The following is a 12,722-nucleotide window of genomic DNA, read 5'->3' as shown; positions in this document are numbered from 1 at the left end:
AGACTCTGTTCTGAAAAGAGCAGCTGCCTTGAAGCTTGAAGTTCAGAATGAGAACCGCAGGATGCTCTTGGTCCCAGATGTCAGTGCGATGGCCTAAGACAAGGTTTTCTAATGTCGGTCCTGGAGGGCCAGATCCATGTCAGATGTTTACGATAACTATATTTTTCTAAATGTGGATATGCAAAAGATCTGCCATGGAACCGGCCCTCCAGGACCATCATTTGAGAACCCTGATTCAAGAGAAGAAATGTCACCTCACGAAAACACATAGAGAAATGCTAGCTCAGCAACTGAATGTAATCCAGCCACACAGAGTGGCTTGTGAGAGGAAGTTGGTCTGCTGGCCCAGAGGTGTCTCAATCCTTCCATAAAGGAGTACAGGAGAAGCAGTGGCGGTTCTTCCATGGGGGTGTTTGGCGCCGTCCCCCCTGCTTTTTCGCCGTGCGAGAAGGCAGAACAATGGTAGTTATCATATTATATAACTACCATTGTTTCTGCCTTCTCGCACGGCGAGAAAGCAGAACTTCCTGATTTAGAGTTACTCGGGGGCAGGGGGGAGTGGCTTGGGGGAGTGGCTTGCCCATTGTTGTTAATACTGACTGTTTGGGCAGCCTGAGGCCGCCCAAACAGACAGTATTACCAACAGTGGGAAAGCCACTCCCCCCTGCCCTCGAGTAACTCTCCCTGTTCTCTCTGTATGCTGCTGCAGCAGCAGCATACAAAGAGAAAATGACGTAGCCTGGGGCAGCCGGCCGCACCAATGAAAAACGCGGCAGTGGAGAGGGAGGCTGCCTGCTGCATCGCCTTCCTGATGACGTGCTGGTGCTGCCTGCAGGACTTGAAAGCGAGGACGGCGGGAATCGGGACGAAGACTGCTGGACGGCAAGTTAAGTTTACTTAACTTATTTACATCACGCTGTGTTTTTGTGTTGCTAATACCTTTTGTACTGGCAAACGGGCATTTATTTTCCTTCTGTAGACGTCTGTGGGTCGACCCTCTCCGTGAACATGTGTGTGGTGGTGGTATTTAAACGTGTAAGTGGGAGACGCGGTCCTCGATATTGCAATGTGTCAGCACTGGATTGGATAGTGCTTGATTTTACAACCATATTGCGCATTGTAATGTATTTTCGTTTGCTCCAGTGGTGGTTCAATTTTATACAACACATTAAACTGTCACCAGAGTTTTTACTGCTGGTAAAATACAAACCTCCTCGCCACTGATCACTTTACTCTTGATATATCATATCTGGGGGTGTTTGTAAAGCAGTCATGCGCATAAGCTTCTAGGCGCTGTAGGACTAACACAGCCCAGTAACAGCAGCTGGGGTTAGTAAAGTCTCTTGAAGAGACATCAAGGTTTTCAAGTGTTTTCTGAAACGTAGAAGACGGACTTCAGATCCAAGGGACACAGATAGTGTGTCCCGGAAGTTTGCAGTAGCTGTCGCGAGCCGTTGTTACCACAGGGTGGGCTTTCAGATCTGGGGGCAGTGAGAAGGAATGTTTCTGCAATGCAACTTTCTAGTGGGATCGTTCCAGTGAATTGTGGGGCTGTGCCATGACACAGTCAATGCGGGTAGCACAGAACTGCTCACGTGAGAGGGCCACAGTAGTTTAATGGTATAAACATTCTCACTTGTGAATCTTGACTGCCTCGGCATGCTTCAGGGGCTATTTGATGAATACCAGTAGATCATACTTCTGCAATTTCTTGCACCTTTGCTTGCACAAGATGGGGCGACAGCACACGAGGTGTCATTTTTATTGGTAAAACACAGATGCATGTTTTTTGAATGTCGCGTCCTGACTGTCTGGTTGCTAATTTTCCATACTGAATAATTTTAACTGGAGGCTTCTTGCTGATTCATAGCAGCCCTGACAGAAAGCACTGATAAAGCAACATAACGCTGCGCTGGGCAACGCCACTGAAAGGCGATAGCTGTGCTCTGCCAATGCTTGTTAAACAATGCCTGGTTTCTAAAGGGACAATATTTCGCAGCTAAAAGTAATCAAATGTGCGAGCTGCTGGAGGGTTCATGGTCTGAGCATGGTCATTTAGATTAAAAATAGTGACTTAGTCAGAACATTACAGTGTTTTGTTATGTCAGCATGTTATGTCAGCATCATGTCTAGGTACAAAACATACAAAATATGATTGGTAGTAGTGTGGCTAGGTTTAGGTGAGTGGGTGACTCTATAAAAGTGATAACTTGGGAGGCTTTGGAGAAGTAGTGGTCTGAGTGGCAATATAGGAGTTGAGTGAAAGTGGCAGTGGGGAGGTCTTGGTGTCAGGAGAAAGCATAGCGATGGCGTGGCGTGGGTAATAGTGAAAGTGGCCCTCGGTAAGAGGCGGTGTTAGTGGTTTAGTGCCAATGAGTCTCTAAGTGTGTCAATTATAATTGGCAGTAGATGACTATTGTAGAGGGTGATTGTCTGCTAATGATGATGCAGGCCATCAGGGAAATTGTTGTAAACATGTTTATGATGTCTGAAGGTGTTTACTCTGAACCTGTTGATGGGGTTGGGCAGAGTTGAGATTCTGGGTAGGTGCATACCATTTCAAGACTATAAGTTCCCCCTGCTTTATAAGCCTGGCTTTATCATGAAAAGCATTTGCTTTAAAATCTACCATTTGCCAATCTTTTTCCAATTTTCTCTTGGGAGGAAGGCCCAACCTGTACCCCACTTTTGCTCGCTTCGCTTGCGGCTTAAAAGTCATGCCCAACTTTTACGCCCCACTGCTTTCAAATTTCACCAGCCGCCACTGAGGACAAGTCCTCTGATAGCGTAGGTACTGCTGAATGTGAACGGTACTGCTGAATGTTAACTAATTCCACGGAGATTGAAAATTGCCTGAGTCCATTTATATTTTATTTCATTGTTTAGAAGGAAAGGACCTTTTGTTCTCATTCCCATTCCATTCCTCGCTACCCCTTTGGCCCTACCCATGCAGTGTGGAAAGTGAGCCCATAATTCTATCGATGCCCAGGCTGCTGGCGCAAACCGCCTCTTAGTTTCCATTCTGAATAGTTACCAAATAAAGAGACGGGCGCTGGAAGCAGGAATCAAGATCAGAGTTTATTTCTCATGAGGAGAGCCAGTCATTTCGGACACGAAACACAGTGTCTTTCGGGAGGTGCTCTAACAAGTGAGCTTGAGACTCTTGCTTTTATACTTTGCAAAACATTTGATGGTACAATCAGGACAGTATGACGCAAAAGGAAGACATCCCTATAATCCTCGTGATGATCCTACTCCACATACGTTCACAATGGGGACCCTTGACCTGCTGATAAGGGGGGAGGGCAATCGCGCAGCTGAGTGTTTCGTAGGATGTGTACGCCTGATCATGGCCCAGGGGGTGGGGTGGCTAGGCATACAATAAGAGCAGTAAATGGTATCTCCTGGCTTAGGTGATGGCCTCGGACATGTGTGGTCAGCCGGACTCGGGGAAGGGGTCATCAAAGGAGTGGTATTCATGCCTGCGTGGACAATCGAGCGTGGAGGGAGGGCTTGTCAATAGAGGGGCATTCATGGAAGGGAAGGAGGTGCTGGTCAGGCGCGGTCGTGACTCTCAAGGACAGGGCTTTGCGGAAGAAGAGGGTTTAGGACTTGCTCATATGAGGAGAAGGAGGGGGTCAGGGTGCGTGCAGGGCCAGAGCCGCGCAGAGAGAGAGAGAGAGAGAGAGAGAGAGATCTTATGACCTGTACATGAGAGAACAGGGGCAGTCAGATACAACTGGGGGGGGGGGGGGCTATGTCAGCTGAGGCGAAGGATGCTTCTTCGAGAGGGAAATGGGGAAGGCCTGGGTCAAGCAGGAGGGTTACCTTTCACATCAGGATCGCGCATAGGGAAAGGGTTTCATGGTCTATACATGAGAGAGGAGGTGCAAGATACGCGCAGGAGGGAAGCTGGGGGTTCCAATGGGTAAAAAAAAAGGCCATGGTGCCTAGAATGGCTGTACATATGCATAGGGGTACGGGTTCTTACTGGCAGGGTGAGACGGTCAATAATTTACAGTGTCCATGGTGCCCACAGGGAGAGGAGTGGGAGAAGAAGGGAAATGAATGCTGTCTATGTACATAAATTTCGTCAGATTTCACAGTCGCCCCTTTTTACATAGCAGCAATCATTTTTGCAGCTGATGGCATTACAGGTAGACAAGCATCGTTGGCGAATTAGCACTTTGTCGATACTAACATGTGGCGTACAATCATAGACAGTTAAGATGATGGGAAGAATGCAGTACATAGGAAATTACTTTTTCGTTGTGTTCCTGGCAATTACACGCACTACATAGCATAAATCTTTCTGACTTAAAAAAAACGTGACCAATGAACAGTTTTGACCAGGTAGTTGAGAGCGGAATTCAGTTCAATACACAAGATCTCTTCGTCACAGTGTCTTTTATCAGCGAGCCATCACTGGTAGGCTCTACTCCGGGTACTCTCGTTGGCGCTGTTGAGCACCGGCGGTGGAGCTATAGGTCCAGCTCGGTTCTATCCTTACGCGTTGCAGGGTGCGGTCAGTCCTCTGTTGTTAGACCACAGTCCTGTTCCCTAAACAGTCCGTTTGGCGGCGCCTTATGCTCGGCACCTATAGTTCTGTGGCAACACCCTCTTCCCATATAATTGCAGCTCTTTCCTTTGGCAAAAAAGTCACGTGGGAAGGTGGGTGAATGTAGTTCAAATAGTCGATAGGGGAGAGAGAGAGAGCGCGGAGTTGGGTCAGAGTTCCTGGGACACACAAAAGGGACCAAGGGAGCAAAGGATAACAAGCAGGCAGGCCCATCAATCGGGCCCAAAGAAGGCGGACGGAGACTCCAGGCACACGTGGGTTAGCAGTCGGAGGGCTTCAAGGCGGCCCGTCATTTTTTTTCATTTTCCACGTTGAAATTGCAGTTTCGTCCCGTGCCTTGTTGCTCTGCAGCTCCACCTCTGGTCGATGTCATACGTGTCCCAAGGTCTGCAGTCAGGCTGAACGTCACATCTGACCCATCTCCTCCGGTGATCGTGAATCTTTGAATAGGTACAAGACAACGTTTTAGAGGAATGGCAGAAGAAGACATCTACGCATATGAATTTCTCCCTCAACTTTCCGCATTTGACATTTTATGCTCATCGGTCACAGTCAGAGGTCTATTACCAAGCAGTGCATGTGTCAGCATTCCTACTGAGTTTATGGCAAGTTTATTCATTGTCCTGTTTATAACTCACGTGAGGATAAATGACATTTCCATCAACTGTGCGTTACATCCTATTCAACATTTACAGAGCATTTTCCTTCAGGACTGGCTAACATTTTCACACAGGGCGGGGGTGCTATCGTCGAGAGTCGGGCAAAACAAAATTTCCTCAAGGGTCAACAGCTACTCATGGTCATTATGTTTATACCCGGGACAGCAGAAGGGGTTCTATCAAAAATGGGGCGGGGATGCTTCGGGCGCTTGTGCTTGGGTGCAAAAGGGGGTGGGGCAATCTGGGCATCGGGGGTTCAATCTAGACGTTGGCGTTCGTCTCTGAAGAACAGACATAAGGTGCCATTGACATACAGTTCCCCTATAAATGGCCAGATTTGGGGGACTTTAGTCGTCTTACCTGTCCTTTCCTTCTCAGCCAATTCAAGTTCATTCATTTTGCAGAAAGGAGAGGCAGTAACATGGCGAGACACAGTCATTTTAGTTTCGGTCAATTTCGCTGAACACCTTCGCGTTCAATATGTATCAAATCAGACTGGTGCCGGTGGGGCACAATTTTACCAAAAAGAGGGAGAGAAAATAGGGAGACTCTCATAGAGAGTGAGAGTCGTCCGCAATCTAAACGAGCCATTCGGTACACGTATGACATGTAGAGAGAGAGAGAGAGAGAGAGAGAGAGAGAGAGAGAGAGAGATAAAAGGGGTGGAGAGAGAGAGAGAGAGAGAGAGAGAGAGACGTGTACGAAAATAGGTCATTTAGTGCGCTCACAACACATAACAGCAAAGGTCAGGTAACATGCAGATATAGACAGAGGGGAGACATATATTCGTACGTTACACACACAAACTCAGACAGGGAAGACGGCACATGTATTACACATATACAAGACATTCACAACAAGACAGGAAACAATTGTTAGTCTACAAGATCTGTTCTTATATATATCCTACGTATCTTTACTATCCTATTTATCTACGTGCTTAGCTCTTTCTGTCCTCCCCCCCTTTTCCCTTCTCGCTTGTCATGCCCGTGAGCGCTCCCAATTACCAATACTCACACCTCGGTTGGTTGATCAGAAATTAACCTGGTTGCGCTAGTTACCCATGGTTGGATCTTAAACCATTTTCCTGTTCCCTCCTGTGGTGGGAAGTTCTCCAGGCTGAGGCAACGGCGAATATTGATCGGGAAAACAGTCGGACAGCTTGGCTATATCTGTAAGAGTGTGAGAAAGGGGGCAGTGCATTTTGAACATCGGCAACATTTCTAACTCCCTAGGCGGGTGGTGCCGTGGCAACCCTTACCCGTACAATTTTTCTTTGTCCTTTCCCTACCTAGTCAAAACGTCCAGTTTCATTATTTAACGCGTCGTTTCTAGTCAAATTTTTTTTCGTCATTCAGTACTTGTCCAGTCTCTATGTCAGTCCATCCTCCCGTTGCTATGTTCTAAGGAGGAACAGTCATGTTTAAGTCTACGTCTTTTAAAAACTTTTATTTGTCATAAGGACCATGCTCATATTCCCTCCTTCCCCTTCTCATTGGCGGTTCGATCATCGTCCTTCCATACATCAGCCAAGGTTCCGACGTGACCTGCAGAAGGGAGGAGAAAGAAGGGGTGGGGGGGCAATATTCAAACCTCATCAGCATGCAGTAATCCGGAAATGTTTTTACCTACCACATACTCGACCTATCTCCACGTAGTGCATTTCTCTACCATCACGGCGTTTAAGCCCAGATGGACCAGACAGGTCAGACGGATAATCATTGACGATCTGCGTATCTACGTGAGTTACTTGGTCGTAACCCCTTTCGATCGGGTACAAGGGTGGCGGTCAGGTGGCATTTCTGTGGTGTCGTTTTAGGGCTTCTAAAGCACTTTTCCGGCTGCCTGTGACACATAGTGTGGCTGCTAAATATCGGGTCCTTTTTAACCTTTAACCTTCATCATACTTTCTCGTTGCTCACAGTAGTAATACATTCAAAACTCATTAATGCAACCGCTACAACCATGCTTTCGTTTTCAAAATACTTTTAATAAAAAGGTGTTGACGTATAAATACAGGCCTACAACCCAGTGGACTAGCCACGGAGCAGATTGGAACTGTACATAAGGAGATCAAGGCTGGTGGCAGTTCGTTGCATAAAGTGTGGCAGTGCAATAAAATCGTATTAAACTCCCCTACAGAGCAAGCATGATGCATGTCAGTAATTCATTTTCAATAAATTCATAAATACATTATCAAATGTTCATTCATTACCTTAAATTACACCAATTCATTTTCCAACTCATAATCGGTACCCACCCTAAGTCAATTCATTGTCCAAGCACATACTCAATATCCTTTCATATCTACTTTCATTATCCAAAACGTTATATATATCTCGGGGTAAAAAGCTTGCGCAATCAGGGTGCAACAAAGTTCATAAAAAAACGGCTCATTTTGTGTCGGCGCCATTTTGGGTGGGGTCAGGCAAGTTCCAGCACAGTCAGGGTGTCTCTAGTCTCGCATGGTTGGCCCAGAACTTTCCATTGGCAGTTCAGAAAGTCTTGTGCAATGTGGTTAACAGTCTAACAATATGGACCATGAGTCAAAGAGTGGGAAGGGCGGCAACAATTTTCCTACCGGGTCATCCTGGTGTTCCTCCGGAACTGAACAAGCCTGTGTCGTGGCGGCATTTTAGCCATTTCCGATCCAAGTCTGGTGCCGGCAGGAGTAGCACCGATGTCGTGGTTCCCAGCGAAGGGGGCGGGGGCACCCATGCAGGGGGTCGGGGGCCCCCCGGCTCTTATAGAATCTTCAAGGTCGAGGAGAGGCGATATGGAGCGAGTGCCCGTCCTGGGCAGAAGACCGCTTTTTGATGTTGACCCTCTTTAAGCAAAGAGTGTTGGGGTGTCGCTGGAAGCCTCCACCTGGAGGGAGGTGGGGGAGGGTCGTTCGCGCCGCCTCCCCCTTCCAGCGACCCCGCGCCGTTTCCTCGGCTCCGTCGTCTCGATATCGGCCGTGCCAGCCATTGATGATGGGGGGGGGGTGGTCGGCGGCTGAGGCAAGACAGCCCCCCCCCTCCCTTTTTGACATGTGGCGGGACTACCTTCAACTCCCCAGGGAGCTTGGAATGTGGCGGGACTGCCTGTACCTATGCAGGCGATGGCATGCGGCGAATTTGGCATGTGGCGGGACTACTTGATTTGCCGCCGTCCTCGCCTTGGCTTCGGCCTTCGACAAAAGCCGGATCGGGTGAGAGAGAGAGGTGGTCGGTGGCCGAGGCAAGACAGCCCCCTCTCTCCCCGCGGCCTGCAGGGCGGCAGAAGAGAAAAGATGGAGAGGTCCTTGTCATCCTTTGGACCGCCTGCCCAACATCATCTCCTCCTGACCGTGGCCAGGCGAGTCCCTCGTGCCTCGAGGCCTCGCCTTCCGGATGGGCGTAACCGCGGACCTGTTGCACTTCGGGAGCTTCCGGAATGGGGGTAGGTACCTATTGGTTGCTTTCTATTTCATGTGACCGTTATTTGGGCGTGGTGGGAAATGAGGCAGACATGTTGGGAGCAGGAATAGGCAGTGAAGCCCAGCTACCTCGTGGCTGCTTTGTGCTATCAAACTTTTTCACCATTTTATATTTCTTACTACAAACTATTTCTAATGTTTCTTATTTTTGGTGAAGTCAAAAGCTCATCAGGGGGTTACTGACTTAGCCTGATTTCTTTTTATTTTTCTTTCTCTTCCTTAGCGTGTTTCGAGCTAAAGCTTTCTGTTAGTAGGGAACGGTGATCACTTCATATTTTTATGTGTCCTTTTCACTAGGGGGGTACATCTGGACGGACCAGACGAGTCCCCTCCAATAAAAGGTCCGGGGTGGAACGAGATTATCGATCAAAAGGGGAACATATATTCCTTCATTAGGGTATCATCCTGGACAGACCGAGCGATGTACTTCCACTTACTAGGCTAGCCTCCTGGACGGACCAGTCGGTCTATTTCTACTAAATGGCCCATGAGTAGAGAGCATATGTCCTCCATAAGGGTAGTCTCCTGGGCGGACCATGCGAGCTACCCCACAATAACCAACCAGTGGGGAGTGGGTAGGACTGACGAATTCACAAAGGGGCATAACCTACCCTTTTCTACTTGCAAAGACAGAATATTTCTATTTCACGTTGTTTGCAAATAGAAAATACCTCAAACGAAACAATTCCTGGGACAACAATGTCCAGGCAACCAACCAATCAATGGGGAGAAAAACAGGCATGACGGATTACAACGGGGACAAATGTCTGCATTACCTGCCCTTCGCTATCCATAAAGGGAACAGAATATTCCTATTCGTCTCTGTTTGTGGACAGGGAAGATCTCAAAGAACAACAATCGATTATTAATCGACTTCAAACAACAATCAATTATAATCGACTTCAAGCAACAATCGATTATTAATTGACTTCAAACAATCAGTGGGGAGAAAAGTAGGCATGACGGATTATACCGGGGACAAAAGTCTGCATTACCTACCCTTCTCTATCTGCAAAGAGGGGCGACGTTCCTATTCGCCGCTGTTTGCAAACAGAGAATGTCTCGTTCTCAAAAGAGAACCAATATGTCAAGTAGCCTTCAAAGCTAAATGAACCAATACCAACAATATCAGTATACAAATACCGACTTTCAATACAAACAATCAATCAATCAGGTGGATAGAGCCACCCTACCAATCAGGCGTAAAAACACCCTACTTAATCTTACCCGGACCGGACCATACGGACAGTTCTTCGACTCCCTCCTCCAGCGCCCGATCGTTCTCTTACTCCATGTAGCATTCCTGTGGGATTCCAGTCAGGACAATAGGTCACTCAAGAGAGGTCCGTTCAGAATTGGTGAAGTTCTGTCGATCGGCAGCCGGGCGAGGGCCCTCTCAAGGCAGGCATACCCCGATCATTTAGATGTTCACTTCTTCGTCTGGATCTCTCTTACCGAACCTTACGTCACTGATGGGCCCCGCGTTGGGCGCCAATTGTGGAAAGTGAGCCCATAATTCTATCGATGCCCAGGCTGCTGGCGCAAACCGCCTCTTAGTTTCCATTCTGAATAGTTACCAAATAAAGAGACGGGCGCTGGAAGCAGGAATCAAGATCAGAGTTTATTTCTCATGAGGAGAGCCAGTCATTTCGGACACGAAACACAGTGTCTTTCGGGAGGTGCTCTAACAAGTGAGCTTGAGACTCTTGCTTTTATACTTTGCAAAACATTTGATGGTACAATCAGGACAGTATGACGCAAAAGGAAGACATCCCTATAATCCTCGTGATGATCCTACTCCACATACGTTCACAATGGGGACCCTTGACCTGCTGATAAGGGGGGAGGGCAATCGCGCAGCTGAGTGTTTCGTAGGATGTGTACGCCTGATCATGGCCCAGGGGGTGGGGTGGCTAGGCATACAATAAGAGCAGTAAATGGTATCTCCTGGCTTAGGTGATGGCCTCGGACATGTGTGGTCAGCCGGACTCGGGGAAGGGGTCATCAAAGGAGTGGTATTCATGCCTGCGTGGACAATCGAGCGTGGAGGGAGGGCTTGTCAATAGAGGGGCATTCATGGAAGGGAAGGAGGTGCTGGTCAGGCGCGGTCGTGACTCTCAAGGACAGGGCTTTGCGGAAGAAGAGGGTTTAGGACTTGCTCATATGAGGAGAAGGAGGGGGTCAGGGTGCGTGCAGGGCCAGAGCCGCGCAGAGAGAGAGAGAGAGAGAGAGAGAGAGATCTTATGACCTGTACATGAGAGAACAGGGGCAGTCAGATACAACTGGGGGGGGGGGGCTATGTCAGCTGAGGCGAAGGATGCTTCTTCGAGAGGGAAATGGGGAAGGCCTGGGTCAAGCAGGAGGGTTACCTTTCACATCAGGATCGCGCATAGGGAAAGGGTTTCATGGTCTATACATGAGAGAGGAGGTGCAAGATACGCGCAGGAGGGAAGCTGGGGGTTCCAATGGGTAAAAAAAAAAGGCCATGGTGCCTAGAATGGCTGTACATATGCATAGGGGTACGGGTTCTTACTGGCAGGGTGAGACGGTCAATAATTTACAGTGTCCATGGTGCCCACAGGGAGAGGAGTGGGAGAAGAAGGGAAATGAATGCTGTCTATGTACATAAATTTCGTCAGATTTCACATGCAGTCTATTTTGAGAAGTAGCCATCTTTGTGTGCCAAAGGTTGGGGACAAGATATAGCAAGGGTGTGATTTATGTATATTTACAGTCATGCTGATTTGGCCTGTGACACAAACACTTGTGATTTAAAGCATTGTGTTGCTACTTGTATTATCTGGCCTTCTGTTTACTACAATAAATAATATTGAAACCTATGTTGTTATGTCAGCTTGTTTAGAAAGCTTGCTCTAATATTTTGTGTCAGAATGGCAACAGCAAACGTTGCAGCCACTGGCGTTTTTGTGGTTAATCAGTGTTACCTTGGAAACAATGGAAGGATACATTTGACTCTCAGTTGATAGCTATTGCTTGAGAAAAGTGTTCATCAATAGTTAAAAAGATTGGACTGCTACACAAATGGGAAAATAGAGGACTGTAAAAGCTATAAAAATATCCTGCAGGCACAAGTTGGAACTGGTGATGGAGAACTACATGATGTGCATGAAATGGCCGTTTGGAGGCTTTTTTTCCCCAATCTTTATTTATCATTGTAGAACACGACCCTCAAGAAGAGAAAACTAGTGTGGAACATACAGTAATAGAATCAGAGTAAATACTAAGCACAACCACACAGTTACATTTCAGGTATGTAGAGCACAGGTGAGCAAAGGGCAAAAGAAAGTACCTCCAAAACCCATGCCACTCTGAAGTGACCCGGTCAGATGAAGGGGCCAAATTGAATTATTTCGTCATTTTCTAGTTGTCAAACATTTCCTGAGTGGAGACCAAATGCCTAATCGTGTAGAAGTGAATTAACATAAAGTGGCACATCATTGCAGAATATCAAATACTCAATCTATTCTCTATCTTTGGGTGGACCCCCATCCTTTACAGTGCAACCCTTCCCTTGGCTCAGTGTTGATGTTTTGCTGCTGGTGTGGTTGCCCACGGGATCTTCCGATTCCCAAGTTACTTGATTGTTGCCTCTTCTCCTTCCTCTCCCCCTCCCGCCTCTCTCTAAAAAAGGCATCTGATGTTGATTCTGGGGAAAATGGGTCTGCATATAGGGATTTCAACCCATCATTGTAAATGGCAGTGGTTGTTGGAAGAATGGTGGAGGCGGACTATTCCCGGGTGGACCATAGAGTGGCCACCTTGGTTGTTGGTTATAATAGTTGGATCTGCCTCTGCCTCCTCGTCGGCCCTTCTGTTTTTGCCCTTGGTAGTTTGAGCTATTACTGCCGGTTGAGGAATTGCTATCAGAATCCTCTGATTTGTTGGAATCTCTCCTTGGTGGAGTATAGTCAGGATCCGAGTATGGGTATACTTTCTTAAACTCGAATTTTTTGAGATCTTTTTGGAATTTTGTGACCTTGGATTGCATCAGTGAGTCTTTGTA

Source organism: Lissotriton vulgaris, chromosome 5 (genome assembly GCF_964263255.1).
Source record: "Lissotriton vulgaris chromosome 5, aLisVul1.2, whole genome shotgun sequence".
Taxonomy (NCBI): Eukaryota; Metazoa; Chordata; class Amphibia; order Caudata; family Salamandridae; genus Lissotriton; species Lissotriton vulgaris.
This window is presented reverse-complemented; position numbering follows the sequence as displayed.